This window comes from Dendronephthya gigantea, unplaced genomic scaffold, assembly GCF_004324835.1.
Source record: "Dendronephthya gigantea isolate DGI-Jeju-01 unplaced genomic scaffold, DenGig_1.0 000149F, whole genome shotgun sequence".
NCBI lineage: Eukaryota > Metazoa > Cnidaria > Anthozoa > Malacalcyonacea > Nephtheidae > Dendronephthya > Dendronephthya gigantea.
The window spans coordinates 169098-193903 of NW_021163159.1; the positions used below are offsets into that span (position 1 = coordinate 169098).

General features: G+C 38.7%; 20 non-coding genes across 20 annotated transcripts; 13 read left to right on the top strand and 7 right to left on the bottom strand.

The window, feature by feature from the left end:
• Positions 1–1494: 1494 nt before the first annotated feature.
• Positions 1495–1566, top strand: Trnac-gca. Its single transcript has one exon. It is a non-coding gene; the product is annotated as a tRNA-Cys (tRNA).
• A 384-nt stretch (positions 1567–1950) lies between these two features.
• On the bottom strand, positions 1951–2023 carry Trnat-ugu. The gene has a single exon. It is a non-coding gene; the product is annotated as a tRNA-Thr (tRNA).
• A 2080-nt stretch (positions 2024–4103) lies between these two features.
• On the top strand, positions 4104–4175 carry Trnap-ugg. The gene has a single exon. It is a non-coding gene; the product is annotated as a tRNA-Pro (tRNA).
• Positions 4176–12727: 8552 nt separating this feature from the next.
• On the top strand, positions 12728–12800 carry Trnat-cgu. The gene has a single exon. It is a non-coding gene; the product is annotated as a tRNA-Thr (tRNA).
• A 159-nt stretch (positions 12801–12959) lies between these two features.
• On the top strand, positions 12960–13032 carry Trnat-agu. Its single transcript has one exon. It is a non-coding gene; the product is annotated as a tRNA-Thr (tRNA).
• A 741-nt stretch (positions 13033–13773) lies between these two features.
• Positions 13774–13855, top strand: Trnas-uga. The gene has a single exon. It is a non-coding gene; the product is annotated as a tRNA-Ser (tRNA).
• A 496-nt stretch (positions 13856–14351) lies between these two features.
• Positions 14352–14424, bottom strand: Trnat-ugu. Its single transcript has one exon. It is a non-coding gene; the product is annotated as a tRNA-Thr (tRNA).
• A 1043-nt stretch (positions 14425–15467) lies between these two features.
• Trnam-cau lies at positions 15468–15539 on the bottom strand. The gene has a single exon. It is a non-coding gene; the product is annotated as a tRNA-Met (tRNA).
• Positions 15540–15653: 114 nt separating this feature from the next.
• On the top strand, positions 15654–15725 carry Trnac-gca. The gene has a single exon. It is a non-coding gene; the product is annotated as a tRNA-Cys (tRNA).
• A 1454-nt stretch (positions 15726–17179) lies between these two features.
• Trnam-cau lies at positions 17180–17251 on the bottom strand. The gene has a single exon. It is a non-coding gene; the product is annotated as a tRNA-Met (tRNA).
• A 114-nt stretch (positions 17252–17365) lies between these two features.
• On the top strand, positions 17366–17437 carry Trnac-gca. The gene has a single exon. It is a non-coding gene; the product is annotated as a tRNA-Cys (tRNA).
• Positions 17438–18669: 1232 nt separating this feature from the next.
• Positions 18670–18741, top strand: Trnaq-cug. Its single transcript has one exon. It is a non-coding gene; the product is annotated as a tRNA-Gln (tRNA).
• Positions 18742–19051: 310 nt separating this feature from the next.
• Trnac-gca lies at positions 19052–19123 on the top strand. Its single transcript has one exon. It is a non-coding gene; the product is annotated as a tRNA-Cys (tRNA).
• Positions 19124–20461: 1338 nt separating this feature from the next.
• On the bottom strand, positions 20462–20533 carry Trnam-cau. Its single transcript has one exon. It is a non-coding gene; the product is annotated as a tRNA-Met (tRNA).
• Positions 20534–20646: 113 nt separating this feature from the next.
• Positions 20647–20718, top strand: Trnac-gca. The gene has a single exon. It is a non-coding gene; the product is annotated as a tRNA-Cys (tRNA).
• A 387-nt stretch (positions 20719–21105) lies between these two features.
• On the bottom strand, positions 21106–21178 carry Trnat-ugu. The gene has a single exon. It is a non-coding gene; the product is annotated as a tRNA-Thr (tRNA).
• A 1239-nt stretch (positions 21179–22417) lies between these two features.
• Positions 22418–22489, top strand: Trnac-gca. The gene has a single exon. It is a non-coding gene; the product is annotated as a tRNA-Cys (tRNA).
• Positions 22490–23667: 1178 nt separating this feature from the next.
• Trnaq-cug lies at positions 23668–23739 on the top strand. Its single transcript has one exon. It is a non-coding gene; the product is annotated as a tRNA-Gln (tRNA).
• Positions 23740–23870: 131 nt separating this feature from the next.
• Trnam-cau lies at positions 23871–23942 on the bottom strand. Its single transcript has one exon. It is a non-coding gene; the product is annotated as a tRNA-Met (tRNA).
• A 113-nt stretch (positions 23943–24055) lies between these two features.
• Positions 24056–24127, top strand: Trnac-gca. The gene has a single exon. It is a non-coding gene; the product is annotated as a tRNA-Cys (tRNA).
• The last annotated feature ends 679 nt before the right edge of the window (positions 24128–24806 follow it).

The following is a 24806-nucleotide window of genomic DNA, read 5'->3' on the forward strand; positions in this document are numbered from 1 at the left end:
CGGCGTCAGCGACGGAGTTGAAAATTCGCCCCGGTTTTGTTTTTTTTTGTTTTTTTTTTTTTTGTTTTTTTTTTATTTTTCGTCGTCGCAAGTCTGTAATGGCGCGAAATATACTAGTATTTAAAACGTGTATGTGACCGTATTTATCTACGTCCCAGTCTTATCTCCCAAGAGTTGTGGTGCACAGCTTTGGCTAATTTTCCAATGCGCGATTCGATTTCGCTCGCATGATACGGCAATTCCTCCAAGAGGAACAAATAGACCGTTCTTTTCATGCTGTTCGATTAAGTTTAGATTGAATTGGGATAAGAATATATTTAATACATGTAGACCCGGTCCTATTTTAATAATATCGCTGCTATTTCGCCGTTTAACAAGATGATGTGGTCGTGTATGGGCGCGTTGACACGTCGCGTAGTTTGCACAGGATCGAAGATTTAATACAACTATATAAGCGCGAATTCCAAAGGCAAACTGTAAGACGAAGCGAATGTATCATGCGGTTTATTTACATTTTTGAACAATTGAACTTCTATACTGCGATGTGCTTCTGAATTTCGCGATCGAACATTTAGGTTCGTAAGGCATCTAAATGCGAATATGTATGCGAACAGCCAAACAATACACGAACTGTATTGTTTATGTCCAGAAGCTCTATATTGAAGACTGGCACGTGCGCCGGAGTTAACGCCAGAACGCCGTCTTGTTATTGAATTAAAAAACCCAAATTTATTTTCGTTCCAACAATCCGTTTGATTGATAAATAATCCTTGCAGTTTAGTGTTTTTTCAATGACTCTCTGGTTCTATATTAAATTTGTAAACCCGGTCTCCATACCCAGAATAGGGGGAATATATGTAAATACTTCATTTTAATAATGTGCGTGTATATATAGACTATACATCACAGCGCGGGTCAGATGTAAATGATGAGTCGTCAAAAGATTGCAGAATACGTATTCGGAAGAAAAATTGAACTTTTTCATGCTATTCAAAAGGTTTCTCTTTGATAGCGGTACACAAATACACGATTGGGAACCAGCGATTATATTTCCGGGTTGAAATGTCTCGAACAACAATTTCTGCTGTGTCTTTCAGTAGATGGTAAGGTTCTGTGGTGTAATGGTTAACACTTCGGAGACCGAATCCGGGAATCCGAGTTCAATTCTCGGTAGAACCTTGCTGGAACTGTTAATCTTATGTCTTTATGTAATTTTTTTAGCTCTGGTTTTCTATTATAGCCCATTTGAGAAAAAATATATGTTTTTGAAAAAGATTTCGAAAAGATCTTTTTTATTGAAATGATAACTTTAGCAGGAAATGGTTTCGAACCATTTACCTCTGGGTTATGGGCCCGGCACGCTTCCACTGCGCCACCATGCTTGCTACACACTGCTTCTATGCTATGAATATAAACTTGTGCTATTTCGAATAAGGTAAGAACAGCAAGAAATGTTCTTTTAGGAGAATAGCATCAAACAGGTATGCACGATCAGGGAGTGTAGCTCAGTGGTAGAGCATTCGACTGCAGATCGAGAGGTCAGTGCTTCAACTCCGCTCGCTCCCTTCTCTTTTATCAATGAAAAAAAAATCCAACATTTTTATCGTACTGATTAGTGAATTAAAAAACCCAAATTAATTTTCGTTCCAACAATCCGTTTGATTGATAAATAATCCTTGCAGTTTAGTGTTTTTTCAACGACTCTCTGGGACACATGCATGTTCTATAAATTTGTAAAACGGGAGTCCATACCTGGAATACATGGAATATAATTACTTTATCTTAATAATGGGCGTGCATAGATATACTGTAGAGCCAGGAATTTCTCAGTTATTTTTCTAGGTGTTTATGTCCCGTGGTGTAATGGTTAGCACTTCGGGCTCTGAGTAGGATAAATTATATAGTTGCTATAGTTGCCAATATACTTTTGTAAATACAAAAGTATGCAAAAGCCTCATCAGAGAGTTGAACTCTGGACCCCTGGTTTACAAGACCAGTGCTCTAACCACTGAGCTAATGAGGCGTATGTGCAAGCTTAACACGAATATAATTATATGAATACTTTATCTTAATAATGTGCATGCGCGTAGCAAACTACATAATTATATATTATGCAGACAACATTCGTCAGTAAGTTTAATAGATTTTTAGGGTCTGTGGTGTAATGGTTATCACTTCGGACCCTAACTTCGAGAATCGGAGTTCAATTCCTTGTAGAAACTCTTTTAAAACATTCATTCTCCGTCTTTATTTATTTTTTAATTTCTGGCTTTCTCTTACAGGTATCTAAGAATATAGCATATGACAGGTATGCTGCATGGAACGCTCAGAGAGAGTAGCATATAGTGGTAGAGCATCCGACTGCAGGTTGACAGGTCACTGGGGTCAGTGGTTCAACTCCGCTCGCTCCTTCCTGTTCTATAAATTAAAGAAAAGTTAAATATTTTTATGGTACCCATTAGTGCATGAAAATTCCCAATTTATTTTCGTGGCGAACAGCCGTACGTTTGATAAACAATCCATGCAGTTTAGGTTTTTTGAATGACTCTCTGGGCACATGAATGTTCTATATTATATTTGTAAACCAGAGCACCATACCTGGTAGAGGGGAATATATATAAAAATACTTCATCTTAATAATGCGCGTGTTTAGACTATACATCACATTACGGGTCAGATGTGTATGATGAGCTGTTAATAAAAAAAGCAGTGCTAAACTCAAGTTGCAATCTCCCGATAAACTTTTTCCATGCAGTATCAATCCTATCAATATACATGCAAGAAGGAGATCTAGTATGCATAAATGTAGACGTTGTAGACCTTATCAATCATCATATACAAGTACTGAACATCAGGAAAATGAATTCGTGCGACTTTTTTATAGTGCGTGGCACATTTTTTATAACTCAAGAATAATTTGTAACTCAAAAAAAACACTGTAAAATTTTCGACTGTCATATCACCGTATGATTACCATTGCCATCGTCTAAAGGATAATCTCATGGACGGTGTTTGTGAAAGCTACTGAATTGATCGACCAAACTTTAACACTAATGTTTTCCCTTTTTTTTCAACTCTCTGATAAGGCTTAATTTTTTTTAACTGTCTATGGTGAGGGTGATTAAAAGACTTAAATATTTGTGATCATTACGCATTCAATATTCGCCGTGAAAAAATTTACCTTCAAAATATGTTTTTTGAAACATTTGTTTATATTTCTATTTGCGCAAACATTTTCTTCTGGGTGCCTCCTTAGCTGAGTGGTTAGAGCACTGGTCGTGTAAACCAGGGGTCCAGAGTTCGAATCTCTGACGAGGCTCTTCACATTTTCCACCTAAACTCAATAAGTATTTGATTTCTATACTAATTCATTGTATTTTATTGTGTTCTTTTTTTATCATCAACCAAGAGCAAAGCTTGTTCATATAGGTAACGTACCTAACCCTTAAACTTGGGCATGGTAAATAATGAAACTTCTTGTGTAGGCTCATCTTATATAAGTTCTAATTTGAAATAAAAAAGCGTGTAATATCTTATGCTGTAGAGAACAACTAATAAAAATAAAAACTTAACGTCCCGGACCAAAACTGCTATAGCTCGAAATCAGAATTAGCAGCCATTGATTGTAGTTGAATTATTGTCTCGGATATGCTGCTGAATGCTGTGATGCACAATGACTGATGCATGATCTATTTACACGCCCTGTGAACTGCCTGATTTCTATCAATAATCAATTCCTATGATAAAAGCTTCCGCCAACCGTCACAGCGAGTTCCACGAGACCCTTTGCTTTTTTTTCAGTCTTTCTAATACTTGATGTGAAATGGTTAATATTATACCCTTTTAACGCAAATTTATGCATTCCCATTCGGTTACTAAAAAATAATGTAAATAAACATGGTGATTGGACTAAAACGTAATTACCTCTTGTCAAAGGCACCTCTATTCAGAAATTATTGCTCTTTTATAGGCTTGTCTTCAACAGCAAAATGGGATGTTTTCCGCACGAATTAACGGAAATCTCTTGAACCTTAGTTTTTCATGTAATATACCGGATTTTTTTTAAATTTTACCCAAATATAATGAACTATTTCCCCAGGTGTGGCTTGCTGGTCTAGTGGTATGATTCTCGCTTTGGGTGCGAGAGGTCACGGGTTCGATTCCCGTGCAAGCCCGGATCACCCTCATACCTTGAAATTTTTGCGCGATTGAGTTTCTTTCTTAGCTTTTAAGGAAAAAAGCAGTGTTGAACTTAAGTTGCAATCTCCCGATAAAACTGTAGAGTATAATATATATGACGGAAAGGATTTGATAACTTTGTTTTATTTCGTGGATTAGATCGATAGAAATAGTACAAACGTGAAACATGTAAACTAGAATTCTATTGTCGTTAGCGGAACACATGTTCTCCACTTTGCGCGCATGCGCTAAGAGTACTGAACTATATATGTGTCACTGGAATGTATCTTCTACATCCTCCGGAGGACGGCGTAAGATCTTTGTCCATTCTGAAATTCTATTGACTGCTTTCGTAGCAGAATTTCTCACTGGTCTTTTTGCTAACCGGTCTCTCTCGTTCTGTTGAATAGTTGACGAGATTTTCTTGGTCAGTATGGTTGGTTGTCTCCTTTCCCTCATCTTCATTTGTTGACAATTCCAACGGATATAACCCGCAAATCGGTCTGCTCGTATATCCTGTGCTTGTTCGAATACTTGCCGCTCGGACCAATTCATCACCTCCTCGAATTAGATCTTCAACAACCGCTAGTCTCCAAGTAGATCTCAGATTGTCATCGTGAACTAGAACTACGTCTCCCTTCCTGATAATCTCCTTATTGTCCCCACTAGAACGGTGGAATTCCCGTAGCGACGTTAAATATTCATGTTTTCATCTTTTCCAGAACTGTTGTAGCAGGATAGCTTGTAGTTTCACTCGACGTCGAATATTTGTCTCGCTTCCATAATCTGGGTCTGATAGTTCATCAACAGAGATTGGTGTGTCAAACGGTAATGACGTGATTCTTCTTCCGTACAACAAGTGCGATGGCGTTAATGGCTCTTCATCGTTTATATCACATGACACAAACGTAATTGGACGATCATTTAGGATGGCTTCTACCTCGACGATGAGGGTCTGGAGTTCTTCAAGTGTTATCGATGCTCTACCTAGTGTCTTCTTTAATGCCGTCTTTGTTAAACCGACTAGGCGCTCCCAAAAGCCGCCGTACCAGGGCGCACGCTTTGGTATAAATTTCCAGTCGACGCCTTGTCTGCTAAAGGCTTCTTTGAGTGACGGAGATTCAAATAATTCCTTCAGGGTTTGTGCCGAGGCTATGTAGGTGGAAGCATTATCTGAAATCATGGTGAAAGGAAGAGACTTCCGACTTGAAAAACGGCGAAAGGCTAAAAGAAACTTCTCCTTCGATAAATCTGTGACAATTTCTAGATGAACACTTCTTGTTACGGCACACGTAAACAGGCATACGTAGGTCTTGTTACGACACAGCGTCGAAGTAACTTCCTTACATATTGACGTATGGAGGTTATCCAGTAGCTTTGTCGAAGTGCAGTGACGGTGGCATTGATTCCAGAGTGTAATTGTTTATGATGGGTGTCTTGCACGATCAGTTCAGTGAGTCTATCGTTTTTTGGGAGTAGGTATGGAAATCTGGTGAGTTCGCTAAGTGGCGCATTATGTATCCTCCCGCCGCAACGAAGAAATCCGTCTTGGTCTAAGAATAGTCGAAGCTGTCGTACTAAGGGAAGACGAACATGGGAGGATGACGGGGATGTGAGATTGGCGATTTCGTTGCTGTAGTGCACAGTTTGGCAATTTTTGATCCACACTTTCAATGCTGTTTGTCTTTCTGCTGTGGAGATTGGCCCTGCGATTCTTGACTTACGAATATTCTGAAGAAAGCGATAGACATACAGTAGGAGGCAAAAGTTTGAGTCCAGTGACTGTATTTCATTGTTTTAGCAGCATATATTAATATTCTACAGAAAACCTTACCGATAAGTGAACTACAAAAAAGTACACGAGTAAACAGAAAAATACATGCTGTACAACAACTATGAGACGTTATGATATTCATTTTACGTATGTTAATGTGCAAAAATGCATTTCATGTCAATGCTTAGTGTCCCTCTTTTTTGCTCTTGAAATGACGTTTATTCTTGCTGGCATAGACTCCATAGTTTCTTAATGTCGCACGTTTAATACCTTGCCAGAATTCGTTGACCACTTGCCTCAAGTCATTCTGGCTGGCGGGTCTGTGCCTCGCCCTTTTCCGGTTAAAACGGTCCTACAAGTACTCGATAGGTTTCAGATCTGGAATTTGAGGTGGAAAGCCATGAGAACGAGATCACCAAAACGAGTTTGCTTCTAAACGATTTCTGGCACATAGAAGATGTGCAGGTGTTTATGGGGATTATCATGTAGTTACACACGCGATCATCCTTGTACCAGATGAAATTCCATGTCCTTGAAGAATTGGATGATACTTTACTTTAATTAGGATCCTATTATATCTTTCAATATGGCCAAACCGAGCATGACGGAAGAAGCTAAAAGTTTGCTTGAGTAGGATTTAGTTTCTTCGAACCTCTCCAAGGTTAGTTGCATACCACCTTTTTAAATTCTCACTTTTTCTGCGATCTTACGAGGAAAGAATCCCTCAATACTTAATGCAACTATTTGTCCTTGTGCACCATCACTTTGCCCTTTTTCCCACCAATCTTGGGCAGTGTAAAGGAATAAGAACTTTATTTTGTTATAATTTAGATCATTAGGACCAAAACAGTGTGTAATTAATATGGTTTACAGTACTGAAACACTAATACGCATGTCTTACTCGAATACACTGCCAGGGTTTAATACTGGAATTCTACAACGACTGGACTCAAACTTTTGCCTCCTACTGTAGGTAGTGACAGACAGTAGTTTTGCTAATGAACTGTACCGAGCTGTGTCAATGACGATGTGAATTCCCGACTTTGTGTCTTCTGGGTTAGTTTCGCTTGATGTGATTGTAGTTGGTTCTACCGTCTCTTTTTCGAAAAGGGAGAGGTTTATTTTGCGTGAGGGATTCCAAAGTGGCCATTCTGATTCTTGTAGTAACCATGTCGGTCCCTTTTCCCACAAAGACGATGATTGTAACTGCGATGGTGTGATGCCACGGGTAAGCAAATCAGCTGGGTTTTGATTGGTTTTGCAGTGGTTCCAAGTTGATGTGGGAAACTGGTTTTTCATTTCCTTAATGCGATGCATTTTGAACTGTTTTAGTGGTTTGTTGTTATTGAGCCAATGTAGTACTATTTCATTCTCGGTCCAGAGCTTTACCTTTAGGTTGGGATATCTGGAACTAAGGGTACAGGATAGGAAATTAGCTAGTCGTGTTCCGATTACGGCCGTCATTAATTCCAACTGGGGAAGGGTTAGTTCCTTCATGGGTGCGACTCGAGATTTTGCCATGATGAGTGACGATTGGTTCTCATTAGTAAGGTATGGGACAGCTCCATAGGCATCGACAAATACATGGATGTATGTTGTGGACGTTGGGAAGGGAGTTTGGGGAAAGTATTTCCTTGGTATAGAAATGTTGATTGCTTCTTGTAGATCCTTTGTAATGTTTAACCACTTGTTTTTCAGTTCAAGAGGTAATGGTTCATCCCACTCCAGTTCGTTTTGCCACAGTTCTTGGATGAACAGTTTGGCTTTGATGGTCACAGGTAATAGGAAGCCTAGAGGGTCGTAGATTTTGGAGGAGATTTGCAATACATGACGTTTAGTGATAGTTGAGGGTGGTGTGTAGCCTGGGGTTGATGGGAAGGCTAGAGTATCTGTCGATGGGTTCCATTTTAAACCGAGGATGTTGACTATGGGTTTTGGATCAGCTGTTCCGTCCTTTACAGCTATTTCTTGGAGCGAAGGACTGTTTGTTGTCCAAGAGTGGAGATTGAAGTGTGCATCGTGCATGATAGATCGGGCTTCGTTGTAGTATTGGATACTTCTCGTTTCTTGGTCACAGCCAGAGATAATATTGTCGACATAAATATTGTCCCTTATGTTTTAAGCTGTGGGTAGATCGTAGTTTTCTAGGTGGGAACGAAGGGTAGCATTCAACATAAAGGGGGAGCTTGTTGATCCAAAAAGGACGGTTTTGAAGCGGAAGGTGTCAAATTTGCTCTCTGGGTTTGTAGGGTCTGACAGCCAAAGAAATCTAGTGAAGTCTCGATCACTTTCATCGAGTCCAACATGGAGGAAGGCTTTCTCAATGTCGGCGGATAGGCCATAGGTGAATGAGCGGAACCGTAGTAAAATAGCCGGCACACATGTCATTTAAGAACGGTGGGCCAGTGAGGACAGTCATTCAAACTAGGAGAATTCGGTGATGAGTGAAAGCTGCAGTCGAAGACAACTCTGACTGGTGTTGTTGTCGATTCCTTCTGGATGGGGTGGTGTGGAATGTAATGTGTTTTATCAGTTGGTTTGGTTTCTTCAACCTTTTCAATGAATCCTCGTTTGGTTTGCTCTTTGATAATGTCCCCGTACTGTTTCAGAAGGTCAGGGGTAGCGGTAAGTCGACGTATCATTGCTCGGGTGCGACGCTCACATGCCAAGTAATTGTCTGGGAGTGCTGGTATATCATCTTTCCATGGGAATTTAGCTGTATAACTGCCATTTGGGTTTCTGGTAATGGAGGTGTCAATGTAGTTTCCCAGGAAATCTCCTTGGTTTTCGGTGTGGGAGGGTGGAGTAATGCCGATCGACTCGAGGGACCAAAACTTTTCTAGGTCAAATTCTGTTTGCTTGGTAGATTTGATTGCTTGTAACAAATTTACAAGTGTAGTGGGAGGTCGGAAGGGTGATGGTAATGGCCCAGAAAGGAGATAGCCGAGTTTGGACGCAACAGCAGTGGGGCCCTGGCCGCGAATCACTTTGTCTTCTATAATATCCCAATAATGGTCAGCTCCAATAAGTAATGATACGCGAAAGTCCTCTTGAGTTGTTATAGGATGTGCTAGGGTTAGATCCTTCAGATGTGGCATGTCGGTTATGTGCTGGCGAAGTGGGATCTGGAGGGGTGTTGCTATCTCATCAACTACAAGAACTTCCAATGGAATTTGTTGTCCAGTACGAGTAATGATAAAAACCGTGGTCAATGGGAGGTGACGTCTAGATGGGGTTTGGGCACCAAAGGCTGATAGTGAAATTTCCTCTGTTTGGGTGGGCACAACTCCGAGTTGCTTCGTTAGATCGGTGGTAATAAAGGACCGTTGAGCTCCTTCATCAAGAAGGATATTGGCGTCACATGTTAGCTGCCCTGTGCTGACAGTTGCAATTGCTGTTTTTAGGAGGGAAACATGCCGTACTGTTGCGGAATGGGTGGATGGGACAAGGGTTGCATGGGTAGATGTTGATTGTTGTGTATTTGCCATAGAGGAGGGAACCTGAGGATTGCTTTGTGTGTTTTGAAAAGTAGGGAGGGAAGGTTGGGGTGGAAATGTAGGGGGAGGAGGTGGTGGTTGGGGTGTAAATGTAGGGGGAGGAGGTGGTGTTGTTGATTGGGGTAGTATGGTGTTTACTCTTACATTTCAGACAACGGAATTTTGATTGGCAGTTAGATGATTTGTGATTTCCCAGGCAATTGAAACACAGTTTTTCCCTTTTTACTATTGACCATCTCTCTTGACAATCCTTTACAACATTACAGTTGTGGGTAGGGTGTGGTCCTTTGCAGTAGGCACATCGTTTTATGACATTTCCTGGCTTGTGCTTGGTGGTATAATGCTGGCTCTTTTGTGTTTGTGTTAGAAATGAACCCGCTGTTGTGTGTTTAGGTGATGGTAGTTTGGCTTGCATGAGGCTGGAATGAGCACCAGCTTCTAGAATTCTTATTTCTTTACGAATAGATTCTCTTAGTTGTGTAAATTTCCATTCATAACTGTCATGGTCGCGGGCCAAGTTTGTTCGGACTTGCTGTGGCAATTTCCCCAGAATGATTGGGACTAGGAGGTCTCCATAATTGCTGTGGGATTTTCCAAGAGATTCCAAACCCCTGATGTGGTTCTCCATTGTGTCATAGAATAGTTGTAAACTTGCTAGTTCATAGTTGGGGTTTGGCAATTCAAGTAAACAGTGCATGTGCGCATTAATCACTTTGGTTGGGTCACCGAATCTTTCCTTTAGGAGTTGGACAGCTTTGGTATAGTTGTGATTTGTAAGGGGAAACCCTGTAATAGCTCTTGATGCATCCCCCACCAGTTGGGCCTTAAGATAACTAAACTTTTGTACATCCCCTAGGGTTGGATTGGTGTGGACTGTGGCTTCAAATGAGTCCCAGAATGTAAACCACTGTAGTGGGTTCCCAGAAAATGTTGGAAGGTTTAATTTTGGTAAACGACTATTTTGATTGAGAGGGCTAGGGTGATGGGGGGTAGTTGATGGTGGGGTTGTTGGAAGTACTGGTGTAACAACTGGGGTTTCTATTTGTAATTGAGTCTCTGTAGGAGGGGGGACAGTCTCTTGTTGAGCAATCTCATTAGGGGTCCCCGAGTGTGTTTGATCATTTGTGTTGACGGATGTTGAGGAGGTTTGATCTCTTGCATTTTCTACGACTACTTGAGGTACTTCAGAGGAGGGTTACTCGGAGACAACTTAGTTGATTGAAAGCGTTCAATAGTGCTACTTATCTGTGCTATTGTCTCGTCAATTTCTTCTTTGATGTCTTCAGATTGGAATATTTCTTTCTCGAGTTCTTTCGGTTCTTCGACCAACGCTACGATTTTTTCGTCCAGTTCTTCCAGAATCGACCTTTTCCGAGTCAATTGATCAATGATTCGCTTTATCGATGTAATATCACTGTCCGTTAGAGAATCCTCTTTCGTTAGAATATTTGCCGCCTTCTTGATTGTTTGTGTCAAATGGGCTTCGATAGCCCGCTCGTGATGCTTGCAATTTTTGTAGATTTTCCGCCATAATCCTGGTCACGGCACCAAATTATGTAGAGTATAATATATATGACGGAAAGGATTTGATAACTTTGTTTTATTTCGTGGATTAGATCGATAGAAATAGTACAAACGTGAAACATGTAAACTAGAATTCTATTGTCGTTAGCGGAACACATGTTCTCCACTTTGCGCGCATGCGCTAAGAGTACTGAACTATATATGTGTCACTGGAATGTTCACATATCTTCGACAAAAACTTTTCCCATGTGAGGAATGGTCCCAGAGACACTGAATGATTCACTTCGTTTTGTTAAACATATTTATAAACATAATAATATACAAAGGTTTTCTTCTGATCTCACTCGCTCGCTCCATGTTCAAAAATGACAAAAGCACATGTTATTGTTCTCTTCCATGAATTAACATAATTTCACTATAAATGTCAATCCCAGCTCCCGCGCTGTCTCACAGTTTCTAACACCCTCCCCCCATTAAAGTGTCCTGGCTGACAGCTTTAATGTCACTCATCGTCCTTCGTTTCATTCCTCTTCTTCTTCGTTCATTACAATTCCGACTATACGATTTCTTGCCGTTACTTTCGCTGCTCTCGAAGGTCTCTCACTAGCGCCTTGCTTATCGTTATTTCCCTCATTAGGAGTTGCTAAACTGGATTTCATTATCCCGACAAGCCTCTCGAAGAAGCCACCCCACCAGGGGGCTCTAGACAAATTAAATTGCCAAGTTATCCTCTGCGTCGTTAGGTAGTTAAACAAGTCCGTATCCTTAGTAAGACTGTCTAGCCACTGTTTGGTCGCTTTTAAGGTTAACGCATTATCACTCACGATCTTGTTTGGTGTACCGCAACTAGCAACGAACTCTTTAAACCCTTTCTTGAATTCGTCAGCGTCCATGCTCTTGCTCAACTTCAGATGAACGGCTCTTGTCGTAGAGCAGGTGTAAAGAGCAACGTAAGCCTTGCTCGTTGACTTTCGGTTATCTCTGTAGAGAAGGGGGCCAGCAAAGTCCATCATATACAAGTACTGAACATCAGGAAGATGAATTCGTGCGACTTTTTTATAGTGCGTGGCACATTTTTCATAACTCAAGAATAATTTGTAACTCAAAAATAACACTGTAACATTTTCAACTATCATATCACCGTATGAATACCATTGCCATCGTCTACAGGATAATCTCATTAATGGTGTTTGTGAAAGCTACTGAATTGATCGACCAAACTTTAACACTAATATTTTCCCTTTTAGTTTTAGCTTGGCAGGAATAACTATTTTTCGCCGATGATTCATTTTACCTTTTTCAAAAGTATTACGGGTTTGCCTTATTAGCTCAGTGGCTTTTCCCATGCAGCATCAATCCTATCAATATACATGCAAGGAGGAGATCTAGTATGCATAAATGTAGACGTTGTAAACATGTCAACAATGAAGACCTTGTTGAATCATCATATACAAGTACTGAACATCAGGAAAATGAATTCGTGCGACTTTTTTATAGTGCGTGGCACATTTTTCATAACCCAAGAATAATTTGTAACTCAGAAATAACACTGTAACATTTTCAACTATCATATCACCGTATGATTACCATTGCCATCGTCTACAGGATAATCTCAGTAACCGTGTTTGTGAAAGCTACAGAATTGATCGACCAAACTTTAACACTAATATTTTTTCGTTTAGTTTGAGCTTCGCAGGAATAACTATTTTTCGCAGATGATTCATTTTACCTTTTTCAAAAGTATTACGGGTTTGCCTTATTAGCTCAGTGGTTAGAGCACTGGTCTCGTAAACCAGGGGTCCGGAGTTCAACTCTCTGATAAGCCTTGATTTTTTTAACTGTGTATGGTAAGGGTGAGTAAAAGACTTAAATATTTGTGATCATTACGCATTTAATAATCGCCGTGAAAAAATTTACCTGCAAAATACGTTTTTTGAAATATTTGTTTACATTTCTATTCGCGCAAGGTTTTTTTCTGGGTGCATGCTTCCTTAGCTCAGTGGTTAGAGCACTGGTCTAGTAAACCAGGGGTCCAGAGTTCGAATCTCTGAGGAGGCTTTCCACATTTTCAACTTAAACTTAATAAGTATCTACGAACATGAACGAGTGTTTTGACCGGCTTCTTGTATATAACGATACTGAACAAAGTTTCATGACTTGTTCTTTATAAATCAATATCTATAATAATTCATTGGGTTTTATTGACATGCATGTGTTCCATTGTTATCATCAACCAAGAGCAAAGCTTGTTCATATAGGTAACGTATACCTAACCCTTAAACTTGGGCATGGTAAATAATGAAACTTCTTATGTAGGCTCATCTTATATAAGTTCTAATTTGAAATAAAAAAGCGTGTAATATCTTATACTGTAGAGAACAACTAATAAAAATAAAAATTTAACGCCCCTGACCAAAACTGCTAAGGCTCGAAATCAGAATTAGCAGCCATTGATTGCAGTTGAATTGCTGTCTCGGATATGCTGCTGAATGCTGTGATGCACAATCACTAATGCATGATCTATTTACACGCCCTGTGAACTGCCTGATTTCTATCAATAATTAATTCCTTTGATAAAAGCTTCCGCCAACCGTCACAGCGAGTTCCCCGAGACCCTTTGCTTTTTTTCAGTCTTATTATAATTCCAAAATTCTGCTGGCAATTGAAAAGCAGTTTGGAAGGCATACCAATTCCAGAAAACCTATTAATGTGCCCACGACGTAAAATCTGTGGTAAAATAAACAGGTAAGTTCCAAGCTATCCGTTTTAAAGCAAAATAAGCGACTCCTAAGCAATTATGTAGTCGTAGCCGGGTGGTTAAGGCGACAGACTTGAAATCTGTTGGGATATTCCCGCGAAGGTTCAAATTCTGCCGACTACAAACCTCTATAGTCTGGAAGATGTTCATAGAAATTGTTTGCCACCAGGTGGAATTTCGTTTCAAATTTCAAAACATACGACATAATATTTTTTTAATTTTTTAGAAAATACCAGTCAGAGCAGTTAAAATTTCTAATACTTGATGTGAAATGGTTAATATTATACCCTTTTAACGCAAATTTATGCATTTCCATTCGGTTACTAAAAAAATGTAAAACAGGGGGTGTAGCTTAGTGGTAGAGCATTCGACTCCACATGCATGTTCTAAAAATTTGTAAAACGGGGGTCCATACCTGGAATACAGGGAATATAATAACTTTATCTTAATAATGGGCGTGCATAGATATACTGTAGAGCCAGGAATTTCTCAGTTATTTTTCTAGGTGTTTATGTCCCGTGGTGTAATGATTAGCACTTCGGGCTCTGAGTAGGATAAATTATATAGTTGCTATAGTTGCCTATATACTTTTGTAAAAGTTTTTACAAAAGTATGCAAAAGCCTCATCAGAGAGTTGAACTCTGGACCCCTGGTTTACAAGACCAGTGCTCTAACCACTGAGCTAATGAGGCGTATGTGCAAGCTTAACACGAATATAATTATATGAATACTTTATCCTAATAATGTGCATGCGCGTAGCAAATTACATATTTATATACTATGCAGCCAACATTCGTCAGTAAGTTTGATAGTTTTAAGGGTCTGTGGTGTAATGGTTATCACTTCGGACTCTGACGTCGAGAATCGGAGTTCAATTCTTGGTAGAAACTCTTTGAAAACATTCATTCTCCGTCTTTATGTTTTGTTTTTTTTCAGGCTTTCTCTTACAGGTATCTAAGAATATAGCATATGACAGGTATGCTGCATTGAACGCTCAGAGAGAGTAGTATATAGTGGTACAGCATCCGACTGAAAGTTGACAGGTCACTGGGGTCAGTGGTTCAACTCCGCTCGCTCCTTCCTGTTTTATAAACTAAAAAAAAATTAAATATTTTTATGGTACCTATTAGTGCATGAAAAATCCCAATTTATTTTCGTGGGAAATGCCGTACGTTTGATAAACAATCCATGCAATTTAGGTTTTTTGAATGACTCTCTGGGACACATGCATGTTCTATATTATATTTGTAAACCAGGGCTACATACCTCGAATAGAGGGAATATATGTAAATACTTCATCTTAATAATGTGCGTGTATATAGACTATACATCACAGCGCGGGTCAGATGTATATCATGAGTCGTCAAAAGATTGCGGAATACGTATTGGGAAGAAAAATTGAACTTTTTCATGCTATTCAAAAGGTTTCTCTTTGATAGCGGTACAGAAATACACCATTGAGAACCAGCGATTATATTTCCGGGTTGAAATGTCTCAAACACCAATTTCTGCTATGTCTTTCTGTAGATGGTTAGGTTCTGTGGTGTAATGGTTAACACTTCGGAGACCGAATCCGGGAATCCGAGTTCAATTCTCGGTAGAACCTTGCGGGAACTGTGAATTTTATGTCTTTATGTAAATTTTTTAGCTCTGGTTTTCTCTTACAGCCCATTTGAGAAAAAATATGTTTTTGATTAAGATTTCGAAAAGATCTTTTTAGTTGAAATGATAACTTTAGCAGGAATTGGTTTCGATCCATTGACCTCTGGGTTATGGGCCCAGCACGCTTCCACTGCGCCACCCTGCTTTCTACCCAATTGCTTCTATGCTATTAATATAAAACTTGTGCTATTTCGAAAAAGGTAAGAACAGCAAGAAATGTTCTTTTAGGAGAATAGCATCAAACAGGTATGCACGATCAGGGAGTGTAGCTCAGTGGTAGAGCATTCGACTGCAGATCGAGAGGTCAGTGGTTCAACTCCGCTCGCTCCCTTCTCTTTTATCAATGAAAAAAAAATCCAACATTTTTATCGTACTAATTAGTGAATTAAAAAACCCAAATTTATTTTCGTTCTAACAATCCGTTTGATTGATAAATAATCCTTGCAGTTTAGTGTTTTTTCAATGACTCTATGGGACACATGCATGTTCTATAAATTTGTAAAACGGGAGTCCACACCTGGAATACAGGCAATATAATTACTTTTTCTTAATAATGGGCGTGCATAGATATACTGTAGAGCCAGGAATTTCTCAGTAATTTTTCTAGGTCTTTATGTCCTGTGGTGTAATGGTTAGCACTTCGGGCTCTGAGTAGGATAAATTATATAGTTGCTAGAGTTGAACTCTGGACCCCTGGTTTACAAGAAGGCCAGTGCTCTAACCACTGAGCTAATGAGGCGTATGTGCAAGCTTAACACGAATATAATTGTATGAATACTTAATCTTAATAATGTGCATGCGCGTAGCAAACTACATAATTATATATTATGCAGCCAACATTCGTCAGTAAGTTTGATAGATTTTTAGGGTCTGTGGTGTAATGGTTAACACTTCGGACTCTGACTTCGAGAATCGGAGTTCAATTTTTGGTAGAAACTCTTTGAAATCATTCATTCTCCGTCTTTATATATTTTTTTATTTCAGACTTTCTCTTACAGGTGTCTAAGAATATAGCATATGACAGGTATGCTGCATGGAACGCTCAGAGAGAGTATCATATAGTGGTAGGGCATCCGACTGCTGGTTGACAGGTCACTGCGGTCAGTGGTTCAACTCCGCTCGCTCCTTCCTGTTCTAAAAATTAAAAAAAAATTAAATATTTTTATGGTACCCATTAGTGCATGAAAAATCCCAATTTATTTTCGTGGGAAAAAGCCGTACGTTTGATAAATAATCCATGCAGTTTAGGTTTTTTGAATGACTTTCTGGGACACATGCATGTTCTATATTATATTTGTAAACCAGGGCTCCATACCTCGAATAGGGGGAATATATGTAAATACTTCATCTTAATAATGTGCGTGTATATAGACTATACATCGCAGCGCGGGTCATATGTATATGATGAGTCGTCAAAAGATTACAGAATACGTATTCGGAAGAAAAATTGAACTTTTTCATGCTATTCAAAAGGTTTCTCTTTGATAGTGGTACAGAAATACACGATTAGGAACCAGCGATTAGAATCCGGGTTGAAATGTCTCAAACACCAATTTCTGCTGTGTCTTTCAGTAAATGGTTAGGTTCTGTGGTGTAATGGTTATCACTTCGGACCCTGAACCCGGGAACCCGAGTTCAATTCTCGGTAGAACCTTGCTGGATCTGTTAATTTTATGTCTTTATGTAATCTTTTTAGCTCTGGTTTTCTCTTATAGCCCATTTGAGAAAAAATATATGTTTTTAAATAAGATTTCGAAAAGATCTTTTTTATTGAAATGATAACTTTAGCAGGAATTGGTTTCGATCCATTGACCTCTGGGTTATGGGCCCAGCACGCTTCCACTGCGCCACCCTGCTTTCTACCCAATTGCTTCTATGCTATTAATATAAAACTTGTGCTATTTCGAAAAAGGTAAGAACAGCAAGAAATGTTCTTTTAGGAGAATAGCATCAAACAGGTATGCACGATCAGGGAGTGTAGCTCAGTGGTAGAGCATTCGACTGCAGATCGAGAGGTCAGTGGTTCAACTCCGCTCGCTCCCTTCTCTTTTATCAATGAAAAAAAAATCCAACATTTTTATCGTACTAATTAGTGAATTAAAAAACCCAAATTTATTTTCGTTCTAACAATCCGTTTAATTGATAAATAATCCTTGCAGTTTAGTGTTTTTTCAATGACTCTATGGGACACATGCATGTTCTATAAATTTGTAAAACGGGAGTCCACACCTGGAATACAGGCAATATAATTACTTTTTCTTAATAATGGGCGTGCATAGATATACTGTAGAGCCAGGAATTCAGTCTCAGTAATTTTTCTAGGTCTTTATGTCCTGTGGTGTAATGGTTAGCACTTCGGGCTCTGAGTAGGATAAATTATATAGTTGCTAGAGTTGAACTCTGGACCCCTGGTTTACAAGGCCAGTGCTCTAACCACTGAGCTAATGAGGCGTATGTGCAAGCTTAACACGAATATAATTGTATGAATACTTAATCTTAATAATGTGCATGCGCGTAGCAAACTACATAATATATATTATGCAGCAACATTCGTCAGAGTTTGATATCTGTGGTTAAGTTAACACTTCGGACTCTGACTTCGAGAATCGGAGTTCAATTTTGGTAGAAACTCTTTGAAATCATTCATTCTCCGTCTTTATATATTTTTTTATTTCAGACTTTCTCTTACAGGTGTCTAAGAATATAGCATATGACAGGTATGCTGCATGGAACGCTCAGAGAGAGTATCATATAGTGGTAGGGCATCCGACTGCTGGTTGACAGGTCACTGCGGTCAGTGGTTCAACTCCGCTCGCTCCTTCCTGTTCTATAAATTAAAGAAAAATTAAATATTTTTATGGTACCCATTAGTGCATGAAAAATCCCAATTTATTTTCGTGGGAAAAAGCCGTACGTTTGATAAACAATCCATGCAGTTTAGGTTTTTTGAATGACTTTCTGGGACACATGCATGTTCTATATTATATTTGTAAACCAGGGCTCCATACCTCGAATAGGGGGAATATATGTAAATACTTCATCTTAATAATGTGCGTGTATATAGACTATACATCGCAGCGCGGGTCATATGTATATGATGAGTCGTCAAAAGATTACAGAATACGTATTCGGAAGAAAAATTGAACTTTTTCATGCTATTCAAAAGGTTTCTCTTTGATAGTGGTACAGAAATACACGATTAGGAACCAGCGATTAGAATCCGGGTTGAAATGTCTCAAACACCAATTTCTGCTGTGTCTTTCAGTAAATGGTTAGGTTCTGTGGTGTAATGGTTATCACTTCGGACCCTGAATCCGGGAATCCGAGTTCAATTCTCGGTAGAACCTTGCTGGATCTGTTAATTTTATGTCTTTATGTAATCTTTTTAGCTCTGGTTTTCTCTTATAGCCCATTTGAGAAAAATATATGTTTTTAAATAAGATTTCGAAAAGATCTTTTTATTGAAATGATAACTTTAGCAGGAAATGGTTTTGATCCATTGACCTCTGGGTTATGGGCCCAGCACGCTTCCACTGCGTTACCCTGCTTGCTACACACTGCTTCTATGCTATGAATATAAAACTTTCCTATTTCGAATAAGTAAGAACAGCAAGAAATGTTCTTTTAGGAATAGCATCAAACAGGTATGCACGATCAGGGAGTGTAGCTCAGTGGTAGAGCATTCGACTGCAGATCGAGAGGTCAGTGGTTCAACTCCATTCGCTCTCTTCTCTTTATCAATGAAAAAAAATCCAACATTTTTATCGTACTAATTAGTTAATTAAAAATCCAAATTTATTTTTTCCAACAATCCGTATGATTGATAAAAATCCTTGCAGTTTAGTGTTTTTTCTATGACTCTCTGGGACAATGCATGTTCTATAAATTTGTAAAACGGGAGTCCATACCTGGAATACAGGGAATATAATTACTTTATCTTAATAATGGGCGTGCATAGATTACTGTAGGCAGGAATTTCTCAGTAATTTTTCTAGGTGTTTATGTCCTATGTGTAATGGTTAGAACTTCGGGCTCTGAGTAGGATAAATTATATAGTTGCTAGAGTTGAACTCTGGACCCCTGGTTTACAAGACCAGTGCTCTAACCACTGAGCTATGAGGCGTATGTGCAGCTTAACACGAATATAATTGTATGAATACTTAATCTTAATAATGTGCATGCGCGTAGCAAACTACATAATTATTGACTTCGAGAATCGAGTTCAATTTTTGTAACTTTTGAAATCATTCATTCTCCGTCTTTATGTATTTTTTTTCAGGCTTTCTCTTACAGGTATCTAAGAATATAGCATATGACAGGTATGCTGCATGGAACGCTCAGAGAGAGTATCATATAGTGGTAGGGCATCGACTGCTGGTGACAGGTCACTGCGGTCAGTGGTTCAACTCCGCTCGCTCTTCCTGTTCTATAAATTAAAGAAAAATTAATTTTTTATGGTACCCATTAGTGCATGAAAAATCCAATTTATTTTCGTGGGAAAAAGCCGTACGTTTGATAAACAATCCATGCAGTTTAGGTTTTTTGAATGACTTTCTGGGACACATGCATGTTCTATTATATTTGTAAACCAGGGCTCCATACCTCGAATAGGGGGAATATATGTAAATACTTCATCTTATAATGTGCGTGTATATAGACTATACATCACAGCGCGGGTCAGATGTATATTTGAGTCGTCAAAAGATTGCAGAATACGTATTCGGAAGAAAAATTGAACTTTTCATGCTATTCAAAAGGTTTCTCTTTGTAGCGGTACAGAAATACACCATTGAGAACCAGCGATTATATTTCCGGGTTGAAATGTCTCAAACACCATTTTCTGCTGTGTCTTTCTGTAGATGGTTAGGTTCCGTGGTGTAATGGTTAACACTTCGGAGACCGAATCCGGGAATCCGAGTTCAATTCTCGGTAGAACCTTGCGGGAACTGCTAATTTTATGTCTTTATGTAAATTTTTTAGCTCTGGTTTTCTCTTATAGCCCATTTGAGAAAAAATATATGTTTTTGATTAAGATTTCGAAAAGATCTTTTTTATTAAATATAACTTTAGCAGGAAATGGTTTCGATCCATTGACCTCTGGGTTATGGGCCCAGCACGCTTCCACTGCGCCACCCTGCTTGCTACACACTGCTTCTATGCTATGAATATAAAACTTGTGCTATTTCGAATACCGTAAGAACAGCAAGAAATGTTCTTTTAGGATAATAGCATCAAACAGGTATGCACGATCAGGGAGTGTAGCTCAGTGGTAGAGCATTCGACTGCAGATCGAGAGGTCAGTGGTTCAACTCCGCTCGCTCCGTTCTCTTTTATCAATGAAAAAAAAATCCAACATTTTTATCGTACTAATTAGTGAATTAAAAAACCCAAATTTATTTTCGTTTCAACAATCCGTTTGATTGATTGATAAATAATCCTTGCAGTTTAGTGTTTATTCAATGACTCTCTGGGACACATGCATGTTCTATAAATTTGTAAAACGGGAGTCCATTCCTGGAATACAGGGAATATAATTACTTTATCTTAATAATGGGCGTTAATAGATATACTGTAAAGCCAGGAATTTCTCAGTAATTTTTCTAGGTGTTTAGTTCCTGTTGTGTAATGGTTAGCACTTCGGGCTCTGAGTAGGATTAATTATATAGTTGCCAGAGTTGCCTATATACTTTTGTAAATACAAAAGTTGCAAAAGCCTCATCAGAGAGTTGAACTCTGGACCCCTGGTTTACAAGACCAGTGCTCTAACCACTGAGCTAATGAGGCGTATGTGCAAGCTTAACACGAATATAATTATATGAATACTTTGTCTTAATAATGTGCATGCGCGAAGCAAACTACATAATTTTATACTATGCAGTCAACATTCGTCAGTAAGTTTGATAGATTTTTAGGGTCTGTGGTGTAATGGTTATCACTTCGGACTCTGACTTCGAGAATCGGAGTTCAATTCCTGGTAGAAACTCTTTTAAAACATTCATTCTCCGTCTTTATGTATTTTTTTATTTCAAGCTTTCTATTACAGGTATCTAAGAATATAGCATATGACAGGTATGCTGCGCATGGAATGCTCAGAGAGAGTAGCATATAGTGGTAGAGCATCCGACTCCAGGTTGACAGGTCACTAGGGTCAGTGGTTCAACTCCGCTCGCTCCTTCCTGTTCTATAAATGAAAGAAAAATTAAATATTTTTATGGAACCCATTAGTGCATGAAAAATCCCAATTTTTTTTCGTGGGAAAAAGCCGTACGTTTGATAAATAATCCATGCAGTTTCGGTTTTTTGAATGACTCTCTGGGACACATGCATGTTCTATATTATATTATATTTGTAAACCAGGGCTCTATACCTCGAATAGGGGGAATATATGTAAATACTTCATCTTAATAATGTGCGTGTATATAGACTATACATCACAGTGCGGGTCAGATGTATATGATGAGTCGTCAAAAGATTGCAGAATACGTATTTGGAAGAAAAATTGAACTTTTTCATGCTATTCAAAAGGTTTTTCTTTAATAGCGGTACAGAAATACACGATTGGGAACCAGCGATTAGATTTCCGGGTTGAAATGTCTCAAACACCAATTTCTGCTATGTCTTTCTGTAGATGGTTAGGTTCTGTGGTGTAATGGTTAGCACTTCGGACTCTGAATCCGGGAATCCGAGTTAAATTCTCGGTAGAACCTTGCTGAAAATGTTAATTTTATGTCTTTATGTAAATTTTTTAGCTCTGGTTTTCTCTTATAGCCCATTTGAGAAAAAATATATGTTTTTGAATAAGATTTCGAAAAGATCTTTTTTATTGAAATGATAACTTTAGCAGGAAATGGTTTCGATCCATTGACCTCTGGGTTATGGCCCCAACACGCTTCCACTGCGCCACCCTGCTTGCTACACACTGCTTCTATGCTATGAATATAAAACTTTTCCTATTTCGAATAAGGTAAGAACAGCAGGAAATGTTTTTTTAGGAGAATAGCATCAAACAGGTATGCACGATCAGGGAGTGTAGCTCAGTGGTAGAGCATTCGACTGCAGATCGAGAGGTCAGTGGTTCAACTCCGCTCGCTCCCTTCTCTTTTATCAATGAAAAAAAAATCCAACATTTTTATCGTACTAATTAGTGAATTAAAAAACCCAAATTTATTTTCGTTTCAACAATCCGTTTGATTGATTGATAAATAATCCTTGCAGTTTAGTGTTTATTCAATGACTCTCTGGACACATGCATGTTCTATAAATTTGTAAAACGGGAGTCCATACCTGGAATACAGGGAATATAATTACCTTATCTTAATAATGGGCGTGCATAGATATACTGTAGAGCCTGGAGTTTCTCAGTAATTTTTCTAGGTGTTTATGTCCTGTGGTGTAATGGTTAGCACTTCGGGCTCTGAGTAGGATAAATTATATAGTTGCTAGAGTTGAACTCTGGACCCCTGGTTTACAAGACCAGTGCTCTAACCACTGAGCTAATGAGGCGTATGTGCAAGCTTAACACGAATATAATTGTATGAATACTTAATCTTAATAATGTGCATGCGCGTAGCAAACTACATAATTATTGACTTCGAGAATCGGAGTTCAATTTTTGGTACTAACTCTTTGAAATCATTCATTCTCCGTCTTTATGTATTTTTTTATTTCAGGCTTTCTCTTACAGGTATCTAAGAATATAGCATATGACAGGTATGCTGCATGGTACGCTCAGAGAGAGTATCATACAGTGGTAGGGCATCCGACTGCTGGTTGACAGGTCACTGCGGTCAGTGGTTCAACTCCGCTCGCTCCTTCCTGTTCTATAAATTAAAGAAAAATTAAAAATTTTTATGGTACCCATTAGTGCATGAAAAATCCCAATTTATTTTCGTGGGAAAAAGCCGTACGTTTGATAAACAATCCATGCAGTTTAGGTTTTTTGAATGACTTTCTGGGACACATGCATGTTCTATATTATATTTGTAAACCAGGGCTCCATACCTCGAATAGGGGGAATATATGTAAATACTTCATCTTAATAATGTGCGTGTATATAGACTATACATCGCAGCGCGGGTCAGATGTATATGATGAGTCGTCAAAAGATTGCAGAATACGTATTCGGAAGAAAAATTGAACTTTTTCATGCTATTCAAAAGGTTTCTCTTTGATAGCGGTACAGAAATACACGATTAGGAACCAGCGATTAGATTTCCGGGTTGAAATGTCGATCTCAAACACCAATTTCTGCTGTGTCTTTCTGTAGATGGTTAGGTTCTGTGGTGTAATGGTTATCACTTCGGACCCTGAATCCGGGATTCCGAGTTCAATTCTCGGTAGAACCTTGCTGGATCTGTTAATTTTATGTCTTTATGTAATCTTTTTAGCTCTGGTTTTCTCTTATAGCCCATTTGAGAAAAAATATATGTTTTTAAATAAGATTTCGAAATGATCTTTTTTATTGAAATGATAACTTTAGCAGGAAATGGTTTCGATCCATTGACCTCTGGGTTATGGGCCCAGCACGCTTCCACTGCGCCACCCTGCTTGCTACACACTGCTTCTATGCTATGAATATAAAACTTTTGCTATTTCGAATAAGGTAAGAACAGCAAGAAATGTTCTTTTAGGAGAATAGCATCAAACAGGTATGCACCATCAGGGAGTGTAGCTCAGTGGTAGAGCATTCGACTGCAGATCGAGAGGTCAGTGGTTCAACTCCATTCGCTCCCTTCTCTTTTATCAATGAAAAAAAAATCCAACATTTTTATCGTACTAATTAGTGAATTAAAAAATCCAAAATTATTTTCGTTCCAACAATCCGTTTGATTGATAAAAAATCCTTGCAGTTTAGTGTTTTTTCAATGACTCTCTGGGACACATGCATGTTCTATAAATTTGTAAAACGGGAGTCCATACCTGGAATACAGGGAATATAATTACTTTATCTTAATAATGGGCGTGCATAGATATACTGTAGAGCCAGGAATTTCTCAGTAATTTTTCTAGGTGTTTATGTCCTGTGGTGTAATGGTTAGCACTTCGGGCTCTGAGTAGGATAAATTATATAGTTGCTAGAGTTGAACTCTGGACCCCTGGTTTACAAGACCAGTGCTCTAACCACTGAGCTAATGAGGCGTATGTGCAAGCTTAACACGAATATAATTGTTTGAATACTTAATCTTAATAATGTGCATCCGCGTAGCAAACTACATAATTATTGACTTCGAGAATCGGAGTTCAATTTTTGGTAGAAACTCTTTGAAATCATTCATTCTCCGTCTTTATGTATTTTTTTATTTCAGGCTTTCTCTTACAGGTATCTAAGAATATAGCATATGACAGGTATGCTGCATGGAACGCTCAGAGAGAGTAGCATATAGTGGTAGAGCATCCGACTTCAGGTTGACAG